Below are 18,982 nucleotides of genomic sequence, written 5' to 3'. Positions count from 1 at the left end.
ATATATATATATATATATATATATTAACCCGTATATATATATATATATATATATTAAAGATCAAAAAACCCTTCCACTTCTTCTAGTACTCTATCTCTAAGTTCTAACGCCTAATTCCTAAATAATTAGAACCCTTACGTACTATGCATCAGAAGATCCTAGGCTTGGCTTAGCTTAGCTTATTCTCCCACCCTACAACAAGATTGTTTAAGTTGATGTCTATGGTTCACCTCTGCTTTTATTTTTTAAAACTAATGCATGTTGTCTATGTTTAATAGAAGAACAACAGTGTTGTGCCACATCTTTTTTTACTCTACAACACATGACACACTACATCATTCTTATGTAGGCGTTAACAAACATGTATGTCTCGACTCAACGTATAATTTCCTATTTTGAATTTGTATGCTAGGCGGTTAGCAAACAATTAATACACGCAATATAGATTGAATTAGGACGATAAACTGCCCAATAACTGCCCGATAAGAGCTAAACCGATACCAATCCGCCCGATATCTTATCGGGTGGCTAGCGGATTGATACATTTAAAAGCCGATAACCGTTAAGCCAAACCGTTAAGAGTAATTAACCGCCCAATCCGCCCGATAAGCAGCCCTACAAGGATCACAGGCACCGGCTGGTCGTGATAGAGGCAAAAGTGGAGCATCTAGCTCGAGGGGTCCTCAGAATCGTATCTATACCTTAGCGGGTCGACAAGTTCATGAGTCATCACCTGATGTTGTTACAGGTATCTTATCAGTCTCCTCATATGATGTATATGCATTGATTGATTCAGGTTCCACCTTATCGTACGTCACTCCGTTGGTTGCTAGTAAGTTTGGGATAAAACCTGAGTTGATTGAACCTTTTGAGGTATCTACACCTATTGGGGATCCAGTGATAGCTAGACGGGTATATAAAGACTGTATAGTAGTAGTTCATAGTCGTTCTACAGTAGAAAACCTGATTGAGTTAGATATGGTGGAATTTGATGTTATAATGGGTATGTATTGGTTGGCTTCTTGTTATGCTAACGTTGATTATAGATCAAAGATGGTTCGATTCCAGTTTCCAGGGGAGTCAATTCTAGAGTGGAAAGGTAATACTGCATCGCCGAGAGGTAGGTTTATTTCCTATCTCAAGGCAAGAAAGATGATCAGAAAGGGCTATATTAATCACTTAGTTTGGGTACAGGATGTGAAAGCAGAGTCACCGACCCTTTAATCTATCCCGGTGGTTAATGAGTTTCCCGATGTTTTTCCTGATGAGCTTCCAAGCCTTCCGCCAGAGCAGGAGATTGAGTTTGCTATTGATACATTACCAGATACTCAGCCGATATCTATTCTTCCTTAGAGAATGGCACCTGTAGAGCTGAGAGAGTTGAAAGAACAACTGAGGGATTTGCTTGAAAAAGGCTTTATCAGACCCAGTACATCACCGTAGGGAGCACCTATGTTATTTTTAAGAAAGAAAGATGGTTCCTTGCGGATGTGTATTGATTACAGACAGTTGAATAAGGCGACGATCAAGAATAAGTACTTGTTCCCAAGGATTGATGATTTATTTGATCAGTTGCAGGGTACCAAGTGTTTCTCGAATATAGACTTGAGGTCGGGGTACCATCGGGTAAGGGTTAGAGAGAAAGATATTCCGAAGACAACATTTAGGACTAGATACGGGCACTTTGAGTTTCGTGTTATGTCGTTCGGCTTGACCAATGCCCCAACGGTATTCATGGACTTGATGAACCGTGTGTTCAGGCCCTTTCTAGATCTGTTCGTGATTGTATTTATAGATGATATTTTGGTTTATTCTCGTTCAGAGGTTGAGCAAGCAGATCATTTGTGTACTGTGCTCAAAGATTTACAAGAAAGGAAATTGTATGCAAAATTCTCTAAATGTGAATTCTGGTTGAATTCTGTAGCCTTCCTTGGTCATATTATTTCGGGTGAGGGTATCCAGGTCCATACACAAAATATTGAGGCAGTGAAGACTTTTCCTAGACCCTCGACACCGACAGAGGTTCGTAGCTTCCTGGGTTTGGCAGGTTATTACAGGAGGTTTGTAGAGGGGTTTTCTTCCCTTTTAGCACCATTGAAAAAGTTGACTCAGAAGGCAACTAAGTTTCAGTGGACTGATGCTTGTGAGCGGAGTTTCCAGGCATTAAAGGATAGATTGATTTCAGCATCGGTTCTGACACTTCCAGAAGGGACCGATGGTTATGCTATCTGTTACGATGCTTCGGGCATTGGATTGGGTTATGTATTGATGCAACATGGTAAGGTTATCGCTTATGCTTCTAGACAACTAAGAAACCACGAGAAATATTACCCGACCCATGATTTAGAGTTAGCCGCGGTGATTCATGCACTAAAGATGTGGAGGCACTATTTATATGGCATTCATGTTGATATCTATACGGACCATAAGATCCTTCAGTATAAATTGAATTTATGAATTGAATTTACGTTAGAGGCGATGGTTGGAGCTACTAAAAGACTATGATGTTGATATTTTATACCATCCAGGAAAGGCGAATGTAGTAGCCGACACCCTCAGCCGTAGATCTATAGGTAGCTTATCATATTTACAGCCAGAGAAGAGTGAGATAGCTTGTGAGATTCATCAGCTAGCTAATCTTGGAGTTCGATTATTAGATTCAGGTGGTACCGAAGTTACTATTCAGGACACGGCAACATCCTCTCTAGTAACTGAAGTGAAGGAATGCCAATATGAAGATCCTGTGCTAGCTCACTACAGAGATACAACCCCTCAATATGATAAGACATCATTGGAGATTACAGGAGATGGAGTCCTAAGATATCGAGGTCAATTATGTGTTCCTAATGTAGCAGGGTTGCGCCAGCAGGTTATGGGAGAAGCTCACTATTCTCGTTATTCTATTCATCCAGGAGCGACGAAGATGTATCATGATATCAGGGGAATATACCGGTGGGACGAAATGAAGAAGGATATAGCAGAGTTTGTTGCTCAGTGCCCTAATTTTCAGCAGGTTAAGATTGAGCATCAGAAACCCGATGGATTATTGCAGGCTATAGAGATTTCGACTTAGAAATGGGAAGTGATTAACATGGATTTCATCATAGGCTTACCTTGTACCCAGTGTAAGTTCGATTCTATTTGGGTTATTATTGATAGACTTACAAAATCAGCCCATTTTCTGCCTGTCGGGACTACGTATTCAGTAGAGGATTATGCAAGGATTTACATTAAGGAGATAGTATGACTTTATGGTGTCCCTATATCTATTATCTCAGATAGAGATGCTCAGTTTACAGCTAATTTTTGAAGGTCTTTCCAAAAAGGATTGGGGACTCAGGTGAGTCTTAGTACAACATTTCATCCCCAGACAGACGGTCAGGCTGAGCGTACTATTCAGACACTGAAAGATATGCTACTCGCTTGTGTGATGGACTTCAGGGGTAGCTGGGATAATTATCTTCCACTTATTGAGTTCGCATATAATAATAGTTATCATTCCAGCATTCAGATGGCTCCATACGAAGCTCTTTATGAATGAAAGTATAAGTCATATATCAGATGGTTCGAAGTTGGAGAAACTAAGTTAGTAGGACCAGAGTTGGTACAATAGGCAGTTGGGAATATTAAGCTTATACGGGAAAGGCTATTAGCAGCTCAGAGTCATCAGAAGTCATATGCAGATAATCGACGACGAAACTTGGAGTTTCAGGTAGATGACTGGGTATTCCTAAAGGTATCACTGATGAAAGGAGTTATGAGATTCGGTAAGAAAGGAAAGCTTAGCCCTCGGTACATCCGACCTTATAAGATCATACGCAGAGTAGGTCAGGTAGAATATGAGTTAGACTTGCCTTCCAACTTGGAGTAGTACATCCAGTATTTTATTTGTCTATGCTCCGCAAGTGCATTGGAGATATTTCTAGAGTCATTCCAGTTGACGATGTTTAGGTCACACAACATCTATCATATGAGGAAGCTCCCATTGCTATACTAGATAAACAAGTTTGGAGATTGAGAACTAAAGACGTATCTTCAGTTAAAGTACTTTGGAGGAACAATAATATGGAGGAGATGACTTGGGAAGCTGAAGAAGACATGAAGTCTAGGTATCCTCACTTGTTTTCGCTTCCGGAGGAGGATAAGACTGAGACATCACAACCTTAGGTACGTATATGGTACTTGATTCTTATGTTAGTTAATGTCATTGATCATGTGAGACCATTGGTGTTATTATTGATTGTGGACCTGTGTGGCTTTGTATTGTTAGGTTTTCTGTCTGACAGGTTGATAGTGGCACCATTACAGAGGAGACTGTGCCAAATATTTTTATAAATATCTGGGAGTTTAACATTCGAGGACGAATGTTTCTAAGGGGGGAAAGATTGTTACACCATGTGCGTCCCAAGGTGACGCATAATGAATATGAGACTTGTTAATCATGATTTAAATAATTTTAAAGTCATAATATGACTATATATGATGTTTGGATAAAACATATAAATTTTGGGAAAAAGCGGATTAAAGTTGCGGAAAAACCAACTAAGGATTTGCCCTGTAACAGAGCTTTTTGAGAAATAAATTTCGTATGCTATATGAGGTATTTTTGGGACATATTATATACCAAATTGAAGCTCTTGGAATTTAGTTTCCAACGCTCTTAACCGTTCATTCATACGATATCCGGATAAAATGATATAAGCTTCGGAAGATGGGCGAATCAGAGGGTGCCAGTTATAAATGTTTCAAGATTCACAAAGTTATTTAGACTCACAGGTGGAATTCTTTACCCCATGTTTCATCTATGTATTTTATGTACTGATTTTCATGCTTTACATACTTAGTACATTATTCGTACTGACGTCCCTTTTTGCCTGGGGACGCTGCGTTTCATGCCCGCAGGTGCAGGTAGACAGGCTGACGGTCCCCCTTCTTAGGATCCTTGATCAGCGAGAGTTGATGTGCTCTATTTGATCCGGAGCTGCTTTGAGTTTTGGTACGATGTGTTTGCATACATATATGGGTACGACATGGCCTAGTCCCGTCCTTTATACAATTGTACACTCTAATAGAGGTCTGTAGACAGTCATGTATAGTTATATAGTATGTGGCCTTGTCGGCTCGCCCTACCGTATATATATATATATATATATATATATATATATATATAAATTAGTAGTTTATTTTCAGATGTTATGCATGAACTACACTTATTTCATGTTTATATCTTAGACGAATGCTTAGGGGTGCTCGATAGGTAGAACTCAGGCACTCGTCACGTCCCATCGGGTTAGGTCATGACACTGGAGAACTAGAGCATTTTGTTGAAGCAATGCAGGTGATAAGCTCTGATAAGTGGAAGCTAGCCATGAAAGAAGAGATGAATTCTCTTCAAAAGAATAAAACATGGATACTTACAAAGTTACCAAAAGGAAAGAAGGCATTGCAAATCAAGTGGGCGTACAGGGTCAAGGAAGAGTATGATGGTAAGAAGAGATACAAAGCACGATTAGTAGTAAAAGGGTTTCAGCAGAAGGAAGGGATTGACTACACCGAGATCTTATCTCCTGTAGTCAAATTAACTACTATCAGATTAGTGCTAAGTATCGTGGCTGCAGAAAATTTGCATTTGGAGCAGCTAGATGTTAAAACTGCTTTCTTGCATGGTGACCTTGAAGAAGACATCTATATGAAGCAACCTGAAGGTTTTCAAGTTTTTGGTAAAGAAAAACTTGTGTGTAAGTTGCAGAAGAGTTTGTATGGTTTGAAACAAGTACCTCGAAAATGGTACAAGAAATTTGATGGATTCATGCATAATAATGGTTTCACACGATGTGAGATGGACCATTGCTGTTATATCAAAAATCTTGATAAATCCTATATCATTTTACTGTTGTACATTGATAATATATTAATTATAAGATCTAGCATAAATAAGATCAACAGGGTTAAGCAAGACTTAGGATTAGCTAAGCAAATGCTTGGGATGAGAATTAGCAGAAACAGGTCTGAAGGAACCTTAAAATTGTCTCAAGAAAAGTACATACAGAAGGTACTAAGCAGGTTCAGTCTTTATGATGCAAAGACAAGAAGCACTCCACTCGGAAGCCATCTTAATCTGTCGAAGGACCAATCACCTAAGACAGATGAAGAAAGGAAGTACATGTCAAAAGTTCCATATGCTTCAGCAGTAGGAAGTTTGATATATGCTATGGTTTGCACTAGACCTGACATAGCCCATGCAGTTGGAGATGTCAGTAGATACATGTCAAATTCAGGAAAGGAGCATTGGGAAGGTGTAAAATGGATATTGCGATATCTCAAAGGCACCTCAGGTATGACACTTTATTTTAAAAGGAGCAATATTATCTTACAAGGTTTTGCTGATGCAAATTTAGGCGGCGATCTTGATAGTCGAAAAAGTACCACATGCTACGTGTTCACCTTGGGTAGTACTGCTATTAGCTGGATGTTTAGACTTCAGAAAAGTGTTGCTCTATCTACCACTGAAGCAGAGTACATGGCAATCTCATAAGCTGGAAAATAGATGATTTGGCTTAAGAATTTTCTTAAAGAGCTAGGTAAAGAGCAGGACAATTGTGAGCTTTTCAGCGATAGCCAGAGTGCAATTCATCTTGCCAAGAATCCAGTGTTTCATGCAAGATAGAAGCATATTAAGTTGAGGTATCATTATATCCGAGAGTTGATAAGTGAAGAAACTCTTTCCATGCAGAAGATACCAGGATCAAAGAACCCGTCAGACATGTTGACCAAAGTTGTCGGTGTTGACAAACTGAGGTTGTGCACTGCCTCAATTAGCCTTCAAGACTGATAGAGTGAAGGCGCCACCAGAGAATAATAAATATTTATTTTAATTTATTTCTTGATGTAACATAGGTTTGAGGGGGAGATTGATAGTAGCAAACCTATTGTTGTATGTGAAAGAAAACAAAGTGGACAAAACAAAAGAAAGAAAAATTAAAAAGAGATGAACTTATGATGTAAGCGCTTACATCGGCATTCGTATGATGTAAGCGCTTACATCGGCATTCTTATGATGTAAGCTCTTACCTCGGCAGGGCATTCAAATGCCTATAAAAGGGGTATGCATTTTTATTTGCAAATCATCCCTCAACTTCTTCTTTCTCTCTTCAATTAATAAAGAGTCATTCTTTGTGTAGTCGTGGAGTAGGCAAAATTACCGAACCACGTAAATCTTGTCTTGTCTTGTCTTGTGCAATTTATTGCTTCTCTTTCAAATATTTTTTCTTCTATTAACCTGACATGTTTTCCAACAATAAATCTGTTAGAAATTTACCGTCTCTTCTAGAGACTTCTAATGTGGCCCACATATTAGGTAATAAATTATTTACCTTGTCTCCCAAGTAAATAATACATCAGATAATATTATGTAGTTACGCATATATGGTAGTTTCTTTGATGGAAAATAACATTTTTATTAGGAGTCCCTAGGGAAACCGTAATTTATGGAGAAGTTCCTAGGGCTAAAGTATTTGCTTAAGAGTCTCTAGCCTACCTATAAATATGCTTGTGCCTCCATCAGTCTGTCATCCTACGATAGGCACATGCTAGAAGGCTCCCTCAGTTTTGTCAAAGTTGTACAAGGCGATTCTACAACACTTGAACAACTATGGCTGAAGGTACGTTCCTTGATTAATTTCCACTACGATGGCTCTATGTATGTGATTAAATTCTACATTGTAGTATCAGAGCCAGCCTTTTAGCTATGTTGTTCAGCATCTGCTGATGATGATTACGAATATGGTATAACATCCAGTACCGTCATGTTTATGTAACTTGGATTTCTCTAGTCTATAGGGAAAACTTTAGGTTTTTGTCTTTCCAGTATGTTGTCGTTGTGACCTTTATGGAGTCGTTTGTGATTTTGTTTAAGAAAGAGCGAGGCACTGAAAACTTGATAATATCGTGTTTTACATGTGAATAGAATCCATTATACACAGAATAACTTGGAAAAAACTATTAAAACCACCTTTGTTTCTTTGAACATAGATCTTGTATTAACTGGTAGCGAGAAGCTTAATTTGTCTTTATTTGAAGTTGAGCAAGTTATTAGCAAAAAAAAAAATATTGGGCAAGAGCCTTTGTTTGGTAAGTGCTTTTGTCAGTTTATTTTAATGATAGATGCCACCCAAAATTATGTGACCGGCACCCAGTACACTATCCGACCCAATCGAACCAAACCATATGATACACCCAAATCATATGCATAAAAATCAATTTAATTGCGGAACCTCCTTGAAAATCATATACATTTTCAAGTTAAATGATAAATATTTTCCAATTCAAAATCACACATGACGTCTTTCATGATAATAACAACGAGACTAAGTAAAATAAATATACTTTCATGTATGTCATGTACAATCCTATTACTACAACTTGTCACAACTATCTATGGAGCCTCTAAAGAATAGAATTAAACACTTGGACTAATACCCGACTAGCATAAATTAAAAAAATAACATGATAGCTACCGTGAAATAGGAGTGGTGCCTCACCATATACCTCAGGAAGAGAGTCATCCTAGCCCTGACCGCATGCCATGTATTCTACCTCGTCCTGAAACATGTAAAGTAAGCGGAACCCTGAATGACCCCTCCTAAGGGCTGAGTACACAACAACGGTACTCAATAAGTGTCATAGACTTTCTCTAACTCAAGTTCTTGGGACAAACTTTATTAAAAATAATGCATCAATATTTGATATAAAACGATAAGAAATTTTATCCATTCATGTCTTTGTCATTTTAAATAAAAGCCAAGTGAAATATAACCCACAATGTAAACTTTTAGAACATTTATACCAACCCAAGATTTTGGATAAAATCATATAAAATCATTCCATTTAATTTAAGTTATTAAAATCACTTTCGGCTCCTTAGGCCTAAACATAAGAAAATCAACCTTATCTTTCACCGGGAGTACTATACTATCACAGACATAAGAAGGTCAACTAGGTTATTTACCTAGCGGCAAGTATGATACACCCTACTTGCTCATGTCATCTCATCGTAGTGCCGTACGAATCGACTCAGCCATGCTAATAATAGCACAAAATAGTACCCTCTCGAGGGAGAGCACTCTACTGTAGTCTATACCACAAAGTGGCCATCTACGCCTATACCGGTACGTGTAGTGTCATGACGATGAACACAATATATCCGAAGTCAATCTCGGTGAACACAAGTAACTCCCAAAATATTTGATACTTCAAAAATAGATTCATAGCATAGTAGCCTCAAATGATCTATTTTTATCAAATCATAGCATTAAATAAAAAAAAATCTAAACTATTTGAACAAAAATTAAATAAACAAGCTTTTACATGTTAAAACTTTTAGCAATTTAATATCAATCTTTAAAAGACACCACAAGATTTAACATCGCTTTTGATAAAAACTTATAACATTTACATTCGAGTGTCATTTTGACAACAAGATTTAAATAAAATTTTATAAAACAGTATGACACTACATATGCAACATAATATTTTTGTACATGGAGACATCCGTACTTGTTTGTTCCCACAAGCACGAAAGCACATTTGCAAACAACTTAAGTATTAACTCGAAACATGCTTTTAGAGAAAGTCCCTCAAGAAGAGTAAATTTTAATCAACTTACCTCGCTTTCGCTTTATTAACATTCATAAGCTTTCAATCTTCTTCCATCGTTCCAACGTTGATTAAAATGCTCAAGCATCACCAACAAGTCGATATCTACAATTAGATATCCCAATTACATCAAAATACGACCTAAAATATTGATCAATATTCATTTATGGCTCATAAGTTGACTACAAGCCTCCAACAACTCAAATCGCCGAATAAGTTCACTTACTAGCATATTCAACTCTACTCTTATCAATTAATACCCATTTGAAGTCATCAACGATACTATATTAATTCTCCAATACGGCTAAATTACTACTCATCGTCTTCATTAACCAACATTTCCAAAATATTCAATTTGGTGATTACTTAGTTGAACACTTTCAATTTAGCTAGAAAATGATTCAATAGGTTCATCGCATCCTTTAATTTCATTTTTAAGAACACTCTTCATCATCCCCATTTTCTCAAAAATACTATTTATGCCATGAACTAGGGTTTGTGAATTTAATTATCCAACTATAACAACTTGAAACAAATATTATAACTACTCTCACTGACTCATAAGAAATGAGTTTGAAGCATTCAGATTACCTTCTTGAAGTTTTTCCTCAAAATCCAATGTTTGAAAATTTTGATATTCTTGAACAACTTGAAAGATTTTTAGGGATTTCAAAGATTGAATGATGTTAATACTAGTGTTAATAGGATGTTATTAGCTCAAAATATCCATAAAAACTCACCTTGTATATGCTTCGCATCCCCACTTCACTCCTTTTCGAAGCCCGGACGAGGACCCGGACGCTATGATAGTACTTCACTGTCAACCTTTGGTAATTTGATCATAACTTCTTTTAGGAATGTCCAAATGATGAACGGTTTGTAGCGTTAGAAACTAGACTCGAATATCTTTTATTTGATAGCTTGTCCATCACACAACTTCTTATATATATATATATATGTAAATATGCTCGTCCAAAGTTAAGTTTTGTGCGTACTCATTTGGAACTTTAGTCTATCATGTAATTTTCAACTTAACTTAGACTTAGGGCTCTCCTTAGACCCCACATCACTTATAATATGCCTCGTACACTTATTATCATATCCAATTAATATCCATCATATTAATGGTCCCCGTCTGCACACAAAATAATGTAATTAACACACATCAAATTTCTTAATGGTGCTTAAGTACTTCGAAATTTTCCGGGATGCTACAATACATATATATATATCTTGGCTTAAAGTTCTTCTCCTCTCTGTAATTCAGCAATTACTTGGCTATATTAAGTCTCCTGGAAAGCTAATATGTCTACTGTTTGGATATGCGTTAATCCATACAGTTCAAATGAAAATATGCACCCAAACAACATATATTGTGAGATTTTCTCATCTTGGACATGAGCCAATTATTGTTTTCTCGGTTTATACAGTATTATTGAACTGTCTGATTTCAGATCCTTACTCGTTCAAAGTTTGGGTGAAAGTTAGTTTTAATTAGGTGAAAAGTATTTCTATGTAATCTGGCATGAAGATTTGTCTTTTGTTCATTCAAGTTTTAAAGCCACAAGATGTGTTCTACAAACTTGTTTGTCACTACGTTATTTGGCAGCTATGAATAGTTTTCTTATTATTTCAAGTGATTCTCATAGAATTAAGATTTATTATTACAAGAATTACTTTCTGTTAAAGGGACTTTGTAGGCATTATGCTTATATTCAGTGTGTCCATTTTAAAATTAATCAATATTTGCTTAAATTGATAATTAAGGTCAGTTATTCTGAGGTGTCATTTTTAAGTTTTATTTTATGTCATGTATTTAGGTAGTAGCCACATCATCTTGAGTACTTGATATAAAAGAATTAAGTTGTTTAATCACATAAAATTTAGTGATTAAAATTATAATGACATCTATATGGTCCAATTATCTTATTAAAATGGTAACTCAGCCCTACAGGGAGGTAACCATTTTGGTGAGATTAATTGGAATAAGATAGTAAACGTTTAAGTTGAAAACTATCTTATGTCCATAGGTACAAATTAATTTCTATATGTTTTGGTTTACTGGTCTAATAAACTAAAGTAAATTCTATGCATGGGTTGCAACCTCTGCCCACGGGAAGATCTAGAATTTACTTAGAATTAGTATTTTACGCGATTCACCTTTGATGGATTGTACTTCGTAGCTTATGTATGTTTATCCCTATTTTGCAGTCTTTACAGCTTTTCATGCCGCTATTTTTAATGAGAACGCTTGAATTCCAATGCTTTCTAGTGATAATTATACTGAATGGAAGGAGAAAGTCCTTCTCACTTTAGGGTGCTCGGATCTGGACCTGGCACTCCGTGTGAATGAACCACCTATTCCCACATAATCAAGTACGCTAGTGGCTAAGGTTAATTATGAGCAGTGGGAGCGATCTAATCGCTTAAGTTTAATGCTTATCAAATCCCACATAAGCCAAAGCATTAGGGGTTCTATCCCTAATAGCGATAAGGTCAAAGTTTACATGAAGACAATTGATGAACAATTCGTAAGCTCTGACAAGGCATTGGCCAGCACCCTTATGAAGAAGCTCTCAAGTATGACTTTTGACAGAAGTCGTACAGTGCGTGAGCACATTATGGAGATGAGAGACATTGCTGCTAAACTCAAGTCCCTTGAGGTTGATATGTCTGAACCATTTCTTGTGCATTTCATTCTCAACTCACTTTCTGCGGAATATGGTCCGTTCAAGATTTCTTAACACATAAAGATAAATGGTCAATCAATGAACTTTTGACTATGTATGTTCAAGAAGAAGAAAGGTTGAAGCATGAGACACATGAAAGTGTTACTATGGTGACTCATGGTAAGAGAAATAAAAAGAAGGGCAAAAGTGTTCCCATGAAGAAGAAGAGCACATTTGACAAAGATGCTTGTTGTTTTTGTAACAAGAAGGGACACTGAAAGAACGATTGCCTGAAATACAAGAAATGACTTGAGAAGAAAGGTAATTTTACCTTTGTATGTTATGAATCTAATTTTACTGAAGTTTCTGATAATACATGGTGGATTGATTCTGATGTTACAATTCACATTGTCAGAATCATGGTCAGAATCATGCAGTACTTTCTAACTCAGAGAAAGCCGCTAGAAAGTGAATAATACGTCTATTCTGGCAATAGAACTCGCTTACATGTGGAATGCGTGGGGACTTATAGGCTCATTTTATAAGATGATTTTCACTTAGATTTGAAAAATACTTTTTATGTTTCAGAATATTCTAACAATTTAATTTCTCTTTCAAGACTATCAATTAGTGGATATGATTTGAATTTTCATTATCCTTCTGTGAAATTTTTGAAAGACAATAAAGTTATCGATTTTGGAAATTTATATAAATTTGAGCTAGACCCCACATTTGAATGCAATATTTTAACTTTGCATGACAAAGAAATTGGCACTAAGCGATGTATTATCAATGAGAACTCATCAAGTCTTTGGCACAAGAGATTGGGACACATCTCTATTGATAGAGTCAAAAGGTTGGTTAATGATGAAGTTCTAAAAGCTCTTGATTTTTCTGATTTTAGGACTTGTGTGGACTGCATAAAAGGTAAGCAGACCAACAAATCAACTAAAGGTGCCAAAAGAAGTTCTCAATTGTTTGAGATCATACATACAAATATCTGTGGATCTTTTCCTACCCCTTGCTCGAATGGTGACATATATTTTATCTTATTTATTGATGACTATAAAATATATGTATCTCTATTTTCTGTTTAACAAATCAGAAGCACTTGATACTTTTAAGGTTTACAAAACATAAGTAGAGAAACAAACTGGTGCTCAGATCAAAATTGTAAGATTTGATATGGGTGGAGAATGTTATGGTAGGTACACAGATAAGGAATAAGTTAAGGGTCCATTTACTGAGTTCCTTAAAAGTGAAGGTATATTACCCAATATACCATGCCATGAACACCATAATAAAATGGTGTGGTAGAAAGAAGAAATTAGACATTAATAGACATGGTAAAAAGCATGATTAGCATATCAAGTTTACCTTTATCCTTATAGAGTAAAGCCTTAAAAACTGTTGTGTATACTTTAAATAGGGTTCCATCCAAGCCTGTCTCCAAAATACCTTTTGAGTTGTGGAAAGGATGAAAACTTAGTTTAAACCATTTACACGTTTGAGGATGTCCAACTGAAGTGAGGGTTTATAACCCACAACTAAAGAAGCTAGATGAAAGAACGATAATCAGTTATTTTATAGGCTATGCAGTTAACTCTAAGGGATTTAGGTTTTATTGTCCTTCTAATTCTCCTAAAATTATTGAGGCTAGAAATGCTAAATTTCTTGAGGAACACGAAGAAAGTGGGAGTGGTTTGAATCAAAAGGTGGAACTTAAAGAAATAAGAGAACCACCTGTGGTACCTTTATTTATTGGGAACTTGAATGTTGCTCAAATAAATTCTCATGAATTATCTGAACAACAACAAGTTCAAGAGCCACTACTACTTGAGGAGCCACATGAAGATCAACCTGCTTTACCTAAACCCACTGAAAAAGTGTCTGAACCAATGGGAATAAGAAAATCCTCAAGAGTTCGAAACCAGCAATTTCTAGTGACTATGTTGTATATCTGCAAGGTTCTAATTATGATATTGGACTAAAAGATGATCCATGCTCTTTTTCACAAGCCATGAGTGGATAAAAATTCACACTTTGGTATGATGCCATGAAAGAAGAGTTAGAATCTATGGCTAAAAATAAAGTTTGGGATTTCGTCGAATTACCAAAGGAATCCTCTACTATAGGTTGCGAATGAGTCTTTAAAACTAAAAGAGACTCATCTGGTAATACCAACGATATAAAGCCAGACTTGTAGCCAAGGGTTTTACTCAAATGGAAGGCATTGATTACCATAAAAGCTTCTCTCCAGTATCAAAGAAGGATTCATTGAGAATAATCATGGTATTAGTAGCTCATTTTGATTTAGAGTTACATCAAATGGATGTGAAAATAACTTTCCTGAATAGAGATCTTGAAGAGGAGGTATATATACGTCAGCCTGAAGGATTTTGTGATAAGGACAAAAGTCACCTTGTTTGCAAGTTGAATAAATCCATTTATGGGCTAAAACAAGCTTCCCGCTAATGATATATTAAATTTCATAATGATGTTTCTTCATTTGGATTACGGAGAACATTATTGATCAGTGTATATACCTTAAGATAAGTGGGCGCAAATATATTTTTCTAGTCTTATATGTGGATGATATTTTGCTTGCAAGTAGTGATTTGGGGTTATTGCAGAAGACTAAACAGTTCCTTATCCAGAATTTTGAGATGAAGGATATGAGAGAAGCCTCTTATGTCATTGGTATAGAGATTCACAGAGATAGATCCCATAGATTACTTGGATTGTCTCAAAGAGCCTACATTAAAAGAATTCTTGAAAAGATTCGGGATGAAGAACTGTTCACCTATAGCAACACCCATAATTAAAGGTGACAAATTCTCATCGAATCAATGTCCACAAAATGCAGTGGAAAAGGAGCAAATGAAAGGCATTCCCTATGCTTCGTTTCTTGGGGGCCTTATGAATGCACAAGTCTGCACTAGACCTGATATTGCCTTTGCGGTAGAAAAGCTTAACAGATATCAAAGTAACCTTGGTATTGAGCATTGGAAAGCTGGTAAAAGGGTTTTGAGATATTTGCGAGGAACCAAGGATTTTAAGCTCACATACAAATAATCTGGCTCATTGGAGGTGATTGGATATTCATACTCTGATTTGGGTGGATGCAAAGACATTGATAAATCTACTTCAAGATACATTTTCCTTCTTGATGGAGGTGTTGTATCTTGGAGAAGTGTCAAGCAAATAATTGTTGCGACATCTATTATGGAAGCTGAATTTGTTGCATGCTATGAAGCTACATCACATACGTTATGGTTGAAGAACTTTATTTCCGGCCTTAGGATTGTCGATTTCATTTCAAGGCCATTGAGAATCTTCTGTGACAACTCAGCTGCAGTTTTTTTTCCTAAGAATAATAAAAGTAGCAGCCGGAGCAAACATATCGACATAAAGTATTTGATGGTTAGAGATTATGTCAAAAAGCAAGATGTGTGTTTTTGAGCAGGTCATTACTATTTTGATTATTGCTGATCCTATGACTAAAGGTCTGCCGGCTAATATTTTCAAGGATCATGTAACCCATATGAGACTTAGTAGCTCAATTAGTCTTGCTTTGCTCTCTAACAGTTTGTCTAGACATTATGTTTATTTTGATATACATGACAATGTACACTTGATTTTTCATGTATTATTTTGTGATCATTGGATCAATAAAGTTGGACTCTAAATGACTTATATTAAGTTCATTCATAAAGTTGTTGACATTTTGTTTGAACATATTGTACATTATAATACATGAAAAGAATTATTTGTTAAGAGCATGACCGCCATGATTCATGTAATGATATGTTCTAGTTAAAGTGATTGTTGCATAACTTTTAATTGAGTGATAAAGTCTATGGCCATATTATTATATTTATCTCTCATAAAGGATTATCTGATTTTAATATGTGGGCCAAGTAGGAGAATGTTAGAAATTTACCGTCTCTTCTAATGCTAGAAATTTACCGCCTCTTCTAAAGACTTCTAGTGTGGCCCACATATTAGGTAATAAATTTTTTACCTTGTCTCCCAAGTAAATAATATACCATATAATATTATGTAGTTATGCATATATGGTAGTTTCTTTGATGGAAAGAAACGTTTTTATTAGGAGTCCCTAGGGCAAACGTAATTTATGGAGAAGTCCCTAGGACTAAAGTATTTTTCTAAGAGTCCCTAGCCTACCTATAAATATGCCTATTACTCCATCAGTCTGGAAGGCATCCTACGATAGGCACATGCTAGAAGGCTCCCTAGGTTTTCTGTCAAAGTGTTACAAAACTAATTAGTTATTGAGAAGGAAAAAAAAGGTAGCTGAAATTAGTTATGAAAATTTTCGGCAAAAGCTTTGTATAAAGCAACAGTCATTGTAACTAATTAAATCTTGTATTGAGAAAAATGTAAAGGTAGCCGAAATCAGTTATGAAAAATTTTCGCACAACCTTTGAATAAAGCCTCAGTCTTTGTAACTAAATCTTCAACGTATATAATGAAAAGAATCCTGATCATTTGTAACATGCTCACGTAGAACAAACATCAAAACATTACTCATGCTTCTCAATATAAGAAGCGAAGTCCACCTTCTATAATACAACCAAACATCAATTCCTCCCAAATGTTTAGAGGTCAAATTAAATTTATCCTAAAAAATTGATAAATATTAAAGTTAAATCACTATGAGTTTGTTGATACAATTACCTTCTTAATTTTAACATAACTTTTCTATAACATTGGTCTTATAATGTTGTATGTATCTGAAATAGAAACCCATTTGCTCCAACAGTTAGACCTTAAAAATTAATAACAATAATGAATTGCATAAATTTTAGTCATACCCATGATAGGTTCCTTTATTCTTTGGCAAACTGAAAAGACTGAGCCATAAACCAAAAAAATAGTGTGAGCATATATTTAGAAGCGAAATGAAATAAATATCGTACAATAAAGGATAGAGTTAGTACCAGTTTGGCTTTATTGAGAAGTTGATCTATCAGTAGTACAATTTGTGGTGTTTTCATGTTCTCTGGCCTTGTCCAATATTTATGATCTTTCACTCGATCTCCAACCTTAAAAAAATGCACAATTAAATTTTTAACATTCAACAAACATATGTTTATGGAGAAAGTTAGAATTAAATTAATTCTCAATATTCTTGAAAACTATTGGGACTAACATGAATATAGAAGCGATTAAGCTTGGAACTGGATTTCAAGAAATAATCAGTGCCCCATTTGATGCCAGATTGAAAAAAATTCAGATCACTAAGAATTGCATTACAAAATCAAAGAATGAGTGAAAGGAAGAAATAACTGGAAAATTTGTTGCTTTTCTATATTCTAGTTAAATATCTGTTCATAATCTAGAGAAGCATAGAGTGAAAGGAAGAAAGAACTAAAAAATTTGTAGCTCTTTCTAGAAATTTAATGAGTGTTCTAGAATTACAAATCATAGAACTTATCTCCTGTAATTCAGAATTGTTGAGTGGTATGCGAAGAAAGAAGAAAGAATTGGAGGTATATACTGTAAAAGTGTGAAACTGATCTGAAAAATCTGAAAAATCATGTTACTGGAATTCCGACGAAGAAGGATTAGTGGGTTAGGAGTTGAGATCATGGAGCAACATCGTGGTTGTTTGAAGCGCAAATGGCGTTGATTCCCTGTTAGTAACTTCCGAAGTTTTATTCCTTGTTAGTAAATTAATTTTTAATGATTGTAAAAAAATTGATAGATTATTTTTAAACCTCCATAATCGTAATTTCCTATTCCCGAATTCTATTCCTTCTTGGTAACTTCCTCATATATTATTCCTTGTTGTTAAATTAATTTTTTTTGATAATTTATTATTTATAAATTCAAATTCAAACAATAAACTATTTTTAACTAATTATGTCCTAAAATTACCACATGGCGTTTTCTTCACGCGACACATGGCGAATTTTCATGGCTGAATTCTTTCTTTTTAATAATAGATAGAAGATAGATATTAAGAAAAGAGGAAAGATTTCAGAGAATGTATTTCATACGCAGAATATCAATCAGTTTCCCTTTATCTCAAGCTCGAGCTTGAAAATGCTAGTTATTACTGTAAATGCTGTAAAAAGACATAGGCATTACATATATGTAATATTTGTTAATCTTTTGGATCATTCATAAGTTGTTTCATATTGCTGTTATCATAAGGGAGCTTCAACCTAAAGTATAATGGAGGGTAATTTTAAATCACAATCAAAAGTCAATTCTGGCTTGGCTTTGATAACACAATGTTGAGAGGAGTTACTTGTTGGAGAATGTGTGATGCTGAGTCGGGGTACAGTGAACCAACTGATTGCTCCTCTAATTGAAATACCACGCCCCTTTTTTCGTTGATTAGGTAACTAATACTTCCGGAATATGCGATACATAAACTTTTCTTAAATGTTTACTTTATGTCATGCCGATTCCCCTTTTGTCATAACACGTAATATTTCATATCAGGCACAGAATTTAATAAAGAAAAACAAGCACGGAATTTGATTTTTTTTTTTATAACTTATGGTCTAAAAGCTTTAGATCTTTGTGTGGACATAATTTATTTTATTAAGGGTAAACAAATTTAAAGTTAAATTATCTTTTAAAAATTTAAATATAATATTTTCTTGGAAACTAAAAACGGCAAA

At 35.4% G+C, this 18,982-nt stretch overlaps 1 long non-coding RNA gene across 2 annotated transcripts; it reads right to left on the bottom strand.

Annotated features, from left to right (window-relative positions):
• Positions 1 to 8,299: 8,299 nt before the first annotated feature.
• LOC117276013 (uncharacterized) lies at positions 8,300 to 17,991 on the bottom strand. 2 transcript variants are annotated; one of them, XR_011413587.1, is made up of 5 exons: positions 17,500 to 17,991; positions 17,288 to 17,392; positions 17,162 to 17,200; positions 9,665 to 9,759; positions 8,300 to 8,601 (listed from the first exon to the last, which is right to left on the bottom strand). It is a non-coding gene; the product is annotated as an uncharacterized lncRNA (long non-coding RNA). The 2 variants fall into 2 exon arrangements; XR_004506237.2 differs by lacking the exons at positions 8,300 to 8,601; positions 9,665 to 9,759 and having other exon boundaries at positions 16,840 to 17,200; positions 17,500 to 17,989.
• Positions 17,992 to 18,982: the final 991 nt, after the last annotated feature.

Source organism: Nicotiana tomentosiformis, chromosome 2 (genome assembly GCF_000390325.3).
Source record: "Nicotiana tomentosiformis chromosome 2, ASM39032v3, whole genome shotgun sequence".
Taxonomy (NCBI): domain Eukaryota; kingdom Viridiplantae; phylum Streptophyta; class Magnoliopsida; order Solanales; family Solanaceae; genus Nicotiana; species Nicotiana tomentosiformis.
Note: the sequence above shows the minus strand (reverse complement) of the source record. Positions and strands in the feature narration are given on the sequence as shown.